This window comes from Spermophilus citellus, assembly GCF_964194105.1.
Source record: "Spermophilus citellus genome assembly, chromosome: 5".
Taxonomy (NCBI): domain Eukaryota; kingdom Metazoa; phylum Chordata; class Mammalia; order Rodentia; family Sciuridae; genus Spermophilus; species Spermophilus citellus.
Window position 1 is genome coordinate 68,473,024 of NC_138186.1, and position 9,076 is coordinate 68,482,099.

Genomic DNA, 9,076 nt, shown 5'->3' on the forward strand with positions numbered 1-9,076 from the left:
TTTTTTAATTAAAGCATTTTAATTCCTTTCTCAAAAAAAAAAAAAAAAGCACAAATAGTGAGGATATTAACCCAGCAACTTCAGAGCTCAGGCAGGTGAGAATTCCTGGGCTGTAATGAGTTCTCACAGGCCAGTGAAGGATGCAGAGGTGTGGACAGGGCCTTGGGGATGCTGGAGCAGACTGGTGGAGGCAGCATCAGTGAGTGGGCGCCGATGGCACAGAGCAGAGCAGCACAGTGGCAGCCAGAGAGGTGCTCTGGGAGCTGCCAACAGACACATCTTCCTCACCCACCTTAAGGACTCCCTGGATCCAGAAACAACAGGAAATTGGACTGTCACAAAGCAGGTAGGACAAACTCCAGGGCATATTGCCAATATTACTGCCACCCAAGCAGGTGAACCTAAGGTACGCCTGGGCTCTACCTGTCACACAGTGCTTGGGGCTCCCAAGGGAGAAGAATTGCACTCAGCATTGCACTCATTCTAAGTGGGATGGGCTTCTCAGCTCCTGAGAACTGAGATTACTCAGATTTCTTAATACCTAGGTGCCATTATGGTAAAATGAGCCACTGATTTAATAACAGTTTTTATGGGAACTTTTAAAAAAGAAAGAAAACTACATTAAATATATACATAAATAAGGAGATGTATCTCCGTATTTCAGAAATATTAGAATATAGTAAAAAATAAACTTTTTCATAGAATTGAGGTGACTTGTGTCAGTTTAGCAACATTGTCACTCACCATCTATAGTCCTTAGGTTACTGAAGAGTGTCACATAAACCTGAATGCTGGCATGTCTGTTTAAACAGTGGCTATAATTTATTTTGTTCTGAGCCTGATGATTGACGCACTCTGGAAACTTTATCAAGCCTCCTTGGATCCCTGAGCCTGAACCCTGCCAATTCAGGAATAATAGGAACTAATAGGAATTATCTACTGGCCTCTCTTTTCTTGAAAAACTTACATTAAAGTTGTATTTATTGTAGTGAATTCTAGCTTTGTTATTTAAAGGCATCATACATGACATATTCTTTTCAGAGTTTAAAAAAGTCTTCAAGAGGATTCTAGATGGCTGAACAGGAATGCCCAGCACATATCACCTCCTCCACAAAGAAGAACCAAAATAACAGGTGTGTAGCAATGTTTTGAGATTAGTGACCATGCCAGAATACTGGGAATCAGCAAGAGAAACACTGGCACCCTGTAAGATTACAAAACCTGGGACAATAGTGTAATAAGAGAAACAAAATACTAATATTTACTACACTGATTCATAGGTGAGGGAGGAGGAGTCTCCCTTCTGCAAGAGTAAGGGTGAAAGAGAGAGCCCCAGCAACTTCTAGCAGTGCAGATCAGTGCAGATGCTGGCCATCGGAGCTACTGGAAAATTTCACAATCCTCACCAGCTTGCAGCGGTCTTAGAAACTAACTTGAAATCTGTGCAGTAACCTTGCTTTGAAAAAGGATCTCACATCGGCTGCCTGCAAACATCTGTAGAGCTGTAGCCAGGAACCATCTGGAGAGGGGAAATACCATCTAAATTTTAACTACTCTAGAGGACAGAAACTGCTGCATAGTCCCATCTCTGGGACCCCCAAAGACTTTCCACTGCATTGGCTTGGGAGGCAGCTGCTTTGCAAACCGGGCTTGGCCCTTATGATTCACTGTGACCCAAGCTTACTTGAGAGAAGAACAGAAGATACTGCCCTTGAGAACCAGGAGATTAGGACACTTGCTACGTGACACCAAGTGCATGGCCAGCCACGTGTGGATTCACAACAGCACCAGGACTGGAAGCAGTTTTTCATGAGGTTCCCACAGCCCCTCCCCACTGCACTATGCTCAGGGGCCTGTTAAAGACAGTGGGAGGGAACACTGTGGTCTTAACTGCTGCCCTGTTGCTGTTACCTTGCTTCTGGCACACGTGGCCAAAGAGAGCCCCCCAAAGAAAATTTGCTGACCATAGCTGGGGTCCTGCCACCAAGTAGGCACTGTCACCAAAGTGGTAGAGAAGAACACCAAGGTTCCTGATGTTACCTCACTCACACAGTTCCCACCACCTCGCAGCCCCTGCACGACATCAGGGCATGCACTGCTGTCACTGCTGGATGTGAGCAGCAGTGGGGAGGGTGACGCAGTCCCTGCCACTGCCTCTCCCCATGCAACACCTGGCCCACATCATTGACTGATTGAAGCATGTCATGCCAGAGGCACTTGCTAATAGTAGAGCTAGCATCAACAGTGCCCCAGGAAGGTCCTGTTCTCTCACAGGGGCCACCACTCACACTGTAGGAGGAGGTGGACAATGAGCTTCCTGCACCCATTGATGGCTACTCCACACCTGCCTGAACTCCCAGAGTGGCCCTGTGCTTGCATGACCCACAGAGACAGTGGATCTCTGACTCCACCACAGTATGTACTGCGCCTAAAGTCATTAATCACAGACAAAGAAGCAAGAGGAGACTATACAATAGAGGCCAGCTAGGATAAAGTCAACATTCCATAACAATCTGATACCCCCAGACACTCTCCAGGAAATAGCTGCTTACTGAGGCTACCCCATAAAAGTTGTAGCAATATCCAACCCATCAGATGCATCTATCTCAATATAGGAGCATAAAAAATATTTTCAAAAAATTTTATATGATGGGCTGGGGATGTGGCTCAAGCGGTAGCGCACTCGCCCGGCATGCGTGCGGCCCGGGTTCGATCCTCAGCACCACATACCAACAAAGATGTTGTGTCCGCCAAAAACTAATAAATAAATAAATATTAAAAAATTTTTTAAAAATTTTTATATGATGCCTCCAAAACAACAGAACCCCCCCCCCCCAAAAAAAAAAAACCTGACATGGACAAAATGCCCAATAAGGAACTAAAAGAATGATTATAAAACAGCCCAAAGAAATCCAAGAGAATGCAGATTAAATAGTTAAGTGAAGTTTGGAAGACAACACAGGATATGAATGAGAAATTCAGCAGAAAGATGTCATTTTTGAAAAAGAATCAATAACAAATCTTGGGAACAAAGTGTACAATAAATCAAATAAAAAATTCAGTTGAAAGTCTCAACAACAAACTAGAAGTCAACCACAAAAGAAATTTTACAACTTCATAAAGGCTAACCCACATATTTTTGAATGAACAGTGGATCATTGAGGAAGTCAGAAGGGAAATGTTTAAATCCCTCAAAACAAATGAGAATGGAAGTACAACATACGGAAACATGTGGGATACACAGAAGCAGTAAAAGGGAATTCCAGAGCAGTAAATGTCTATCTTGAAAGAGAACATAGCCAGGTGTGGTGGCACAGGCCTGTAATCCCATTGCCTTGGGAGGCTGAGGCAGGAGGATCCCAAGTTCAAAGCAATTTAGCAAGGCCCTGTCTCAAAATAAAAAATAAAAAGGGCTGGGGATATGGCTTAGTGGTTAAACCCCTGAGTTCAACCCCCAGTACCACCCCTAATGATGATGATGATGATGATGATGATGATGATGATGATGATAAGAAAAAGAAGAAGAAGAAGAAGAAGAAGAAGAAGAAGAAGAAGAAGAAGAAGAAGAAGAAGAAGAAATATATCAAATAAAAAATATAATGATATACTACAGAGGCCTGGTAACCAAAACAGCATGGTATTAGCATGAAAATGGACATTTATACCAATAGAACAGAATATAGATCCCACAAACAAACCCTGAGGTCTACAGTCAACTGATTCTCTGTAACAAAGTGTCAGAAACACTGGAGAAAGGACAGCCTCTTCAACAAACAACGCTGGAGAGAGAACTGGATAGCCACATGAGAAGGCTGAAACTTGATCCCTCTTATCCTGTACAAAAATCAATTAAACATGGATAAAGACCTAGGTGTAAGATCTCAAACTGAGGTAGGACAGAAGAGGCCTGACACCTGAGGAATTTTCAGGAAGTCAGATTATTGACTACAGGGTTCAGAGGCTGCAGTCAATAAACCTGCTTCCTGAAATTTTGCCCAAGCCTCTTCTCTCCTACTTCAAAATACCATCCAAATATTTATTTGTTTCTTTGTTTATTGGTACCAGGGATTGAACCCAGGGGCATTCAACTCCTGAGCCACATCCCCAGCTCTTTGTATTTATTTATTTTTAAATTTTGAGACAGTGTCTTGCTAAGTTGCTTAGGCCTCGGTAAGTTGCTGAGGCTGGCTTTGAACTTGCAATCCTCCTGCTTCAGCCTCCCGAGCAGCTGGGTTACAGGTGTGAGCCACTACACACAGTTTGTATTTTATTTTATACGAAAATAAACTCAGCTTCTTGTGGCAGGTTAAAACCCCAAGGCAGAGCAGAAGATGCTTCGATTTCCACAATAATTTTTCTTAGCAGCACAAAAGATAGCTGCGAAAAGAATCCCATAGGGTACGTGTCACCTCTCCTGGCCAAGAAGAACTGCTGCAGAGGTGGCCTCTCTTTAAATATTTGTGAGATGAGGGAGTAGCCCACTAAATGCCCCAAGGCCAGGAGTCTTCTCTTCTTGTCCCAGGACAATACTTTCATTTTGAGGGGTGGATTCTGGTCAGAAACTGGAAGGTTATTCTTTTTGTTTTGAACATGAGAATGAAAACTTGGGAGATGGTTCTGGTTTTAAGATTCATCCCATTCTTTTTTCCCTCAATCACAAGAGGCAATTGTTTAATTTCCACTCTGTTCCCCTCAGTCCTCCTGGTTTTTAAATAACCTTCCTTCACTCATCTCATGAGCTCGAAAGGACCAAGACAGCACATCTACCTTCCAACCAAGCCCTGACACCAGGTCCTGCTGGTGGACTCGGTGGGGGGGGGGGGAGGGTGACAAGAGCAAGAACTTGCTGTTAAAGTGACCTCTGGAACCAAGGTGGCTTTCGTCCTGGTAATGCCTTAGCCGCCCTCACTCCCCACTCTACTTCACCGTCCAGGTCAGAAGTATCTTCTCACTTGCCTCTCTGAGCTCAGTCTTCTCCATTTACCCAGCTCCTGAATAAAGCGTACTTATGAGCAAACAGGAAAGCACTCCCCTAAGTGGAGGATCATCAGGATCCCTCAGGATCCACCAACATGTCAACAGCAGCAAAATACAAAGACCTGTCGACACTGCCCAAATGCTCTTCACTTCTTACCTTTACCAGTTTTACCCTGACCTTTACGACAGTTATGCCCTGTGCTGTTACTTTTATGGGGTCTTCTGCGTTTTAAGTTAATTATAAAAGTTGGAATTAAGTTACTGGGTTATGTAAATAGCCCACTGCAATCACATAACAGGCAAGAGCTATCTTTCTCTAGGTCAGAAGTTTCTAGCATCAAGATCAAGTGTCAAACAACAGGCTTAACTTTGTGTGTGTGTGTGTGTGTGTGTGTGTGTGTTGCTGGTGATAGAACCCAGGGTTTCACAAAATGTAAGCAAGTACTCTACCACTGGGCTATGTCCCCAGCCCTTTAAAAATTTTAATATTATTTTTGCATTGGGATTGAACCCAGGGGAACTTTCCTACTGTGCTACATCCCCAGCCTTCTTAATTTTGAGACAAGGTTTCCCTTAATTGCTCAAGCTGGCCTCAAACTTGCAATTCTCCTGCATCAGCCTACTGAGTTGCTGGGATTTACACCTTACTCCCTAAAAATGCAAGGATAAAAAGTGCTTTATTCTGGGGGAACAACACCCTAGAAGAAGCCTCAGTTCTCAGAAAATAATTAACTCAATTTCTTTTAAGACAAGTTCTTTTATTTAAATTTTTTTTTTCATTTCTAGGATGCATGTTTTGGATGAATGTCTGCTTAAAGAGAAGCTCCCCAGTAACAGCTGACCTGAAGAAGTACCTTCAAGCATTGGCTGTTTCCAGCGCTCGCATCCCTCTCCTTCTGCCCTCAGCAAAATGATGTGGGATCCACAGTCCCTCTAGGGTCCTCTCTTTTTTTTTTTTTTTCAATTCTTCAGGCATCCTCAATGCACTCTATCCACTTCCCCATCTCCCAGAAAATTGTTGATATTTCCAATATGTTTATTATCTCCTTTTTGTTCTCTTGGCTCATGAGTTTGTTCTTTCTTTATGCTTTATTACTAACATTTAAGTTCTCAAAGTGGAGGGACAGAAAAGACATAAATTTGTTCTGACACAAACCAAGTAATAAATGACTTCAATGTTTTTTTAATTTTTTAAGATATTGATGGACCTTTATTTTATTCATTTATTTATATGAGGTGTAGAATCAAACCCAGTGCCTCACACATGCTAGGCAAGCGCTTTACCACTGAGCCATAACTCCAGCCCTGACTTCAAGTTTTTAGGCAAGACAAGCAGTGGAACTAGTTCATACTTTAGACATTTTATTCATACTACAGTTTTATTAAAATCAGAATAATAGTCCCAACCTCTTTTTTAAAAAATATTTATTTCTTAGTTTTAGGTGGACACAATGTATTTATTTTACATTTATGTGGTGCTGAGGATGGAACCCAGTGCCTCATGCATGCACTCTACCACTGAGCCACAATCCCAGCCCTCCAACCTCTTTTGGGGGGGGGGGGTTACAGGGGATTAAACCCAGGAGCATTTAACCACTGAGCCACATCCTCATCTCTTTTTATATTTTATTTTGAGACTGATCTCACTAAGTTGCTGAGGCTGGCTATGACACTGTGATCTGCCTGCCTCAGCCTCCCAAGCCTCTGGGATTACAGGTGTGTGCCACCACACCTGGCCCAATAATTTCGTTTGATTGGCTTTCAATGCTTCTTTACAGTTGGGCCATTTCAAGTCAGTTATACACACCGTACATTTCTAGGGGTCTGGCATTGAGCCGCATGCTTAACAGGATATTTACCAGTTACACATGAATCACAGCAATATCAAGGATAATAAATATTAATGCCATCATAATATGGGAATATCCATATTCCCATTTCAGTTGCCTTTTCTATTTTTATTTTGTATTTTATCTTCACCAGAATAGATCTGGGTCTCTATAACCAAGTATCCTCTATGTTCTTGTAACTGGCCAGTGCTCAGAAACATAATTAAAATTTTTTTTGCAGGGCTGAGTAGTCAGTACAATGATAATGACCAGGGCGAGTACATTAGCTGATGCTCAATAAAAACTTGTTAAATACAACACTCAGTTGAAAGAAGTTCTAAAAAAGAACCTAGAAAAAAGAGCCAATGTAGTAGCACATACCTGCAATCCCAGTGATATAGGAAGATGACAAGTTGAAGGCCAGCCTCAGCAACTTACAGTTTTATATTACTTTATATTAGTTTACAATTACTGTTTAGATATTGTTTAATAAGGGGACTGACTACAAAGGGTCCAACAGAATTTTTTATAGGCATGGAAATATTCTATAAAGTTTCATTTTATAAAATTACCATGTATACAGTGGGCAAAATTTGTCAAACTATAACTTAAAACATTTTTCTGGGTGCAGTAGTACATGCCTAAAATCCCAGCTACTAGGGAGGCTGAGACAGCAGGATCACAAGTTCAAGGACATCCTGCATAATTTAGTGACACCCTGTCTCAAAATTTTAAAAAATGGGATGAGAGGGTAGCTCAGTTATAGAGTGCCACTGGGTTCCATCTCCAGTGCCACCAAAATAATAATTTTTTTATATATAAATTGTACTTCAATAAAACTGCTCTTCAGAGTTATTAGGGTTAGAGTTTGTATTAATTTGTGTCCTGAATCCTAATCTTTGGTCAAATCAGCATAGATGTATAAAAATGGAAAAGCAGATGTATAAGCATGCGATCGAGTAACCTGGAGGTAATTGTGAGAAGCAGCTGCTGAGTTGAGAATTGGAGGCTTGTTGGAGAGTTGGGAACGACTGAGGAGCAGAGACAGCTTTGTCCATAGCCTTGTTGTACTATTTAATTCTTTTTTTTGGGGGGGGGGGTGGAGGGGTCTACCAGGGATTGAACTCAGGAGCACTGAGCCACATCCCCCAGCCCTATTCTGTATTTTATTTAGAGACAGGGTCTCACTGTGTTGCTTAGCACCTCACTTTTGCAATGGCTGGCTTTGAACTCACAATCCTCCTCCTGCTTCAGTCTCTGGAACTGCTGGGATTACAGGTGTGTACCACCATGCCTAGCTATTTAATTCTTTTAAGCTACATACATGGTCTTGCTTTGATAAATATCAAGATTATAGTTTTTCAAGATTATAGAGAGAAAATGTATGAGATAAAAGGGCACCTAGTCTACTGGAGGAACTCTTTGAAATACCTGGGCAGTCTCAGACCAGTAGAAATAATGTTTCCTCCAAGACAGTCATTGTTTCTCTAGTCTCTCACTGAAGCTGGGGCCTTTCAGATCTGGGAACCTCCATCATGCCTGTGCCACATCCCCAAGCCTAGGGGACCCTGAGCCTGTTCTTTCTCCTGCATTTTCAATATTTAATAGAGCCTCAATGAAAGGCCATTCTTTGTAGATAGCTGCAAAGTATGTGGGGTTCCATAAGACAAACTAGATGGTAGGCATACTGGGGTCTTCATATGATTTATTGAGACACTATGACCTGTGGACTCTTCTATATGTTGGCATTCTTTTAAGTATAGTGTATGATTCTATTTGCTAGGTTCCCCCCAAAAAGGCAAAAGTAAACCTTGGTTTAGGAGTACATTCAAAGGTGGTAAAAATATAAGGAGCCAACCTAGTTATTACTTTAAAATGCATAAAGGGCTTAGGAGCAAGAATGGATGGGACTGGGGACTGCAATCAGAGGATCTTTTGAAGGGTAAGTTCTTATTTCTTGGCCTGGACATTATTAACACAAGCATTGGCTTTATAACTGCTAAATTGAGTAAATGTTTTATGCATTCAGATGAAGAAATTTAGTAGCGTCTAACTAATCTAAATATCCATCAAAGGGAACTATTTAATTGTGACTGTAAGGTATTAACGCACCCTTAAAATTATATTTACAAGGACTTTATATTCAAATTGTGTCCTAGGATGACAAAAGTCACATTAGAAATGAATCTGATATGATATAAGTATATAATGTATACATATATATAGAGAGAATATATCTAATCTCTAGAACAACAGATGAAAAGCTGGTC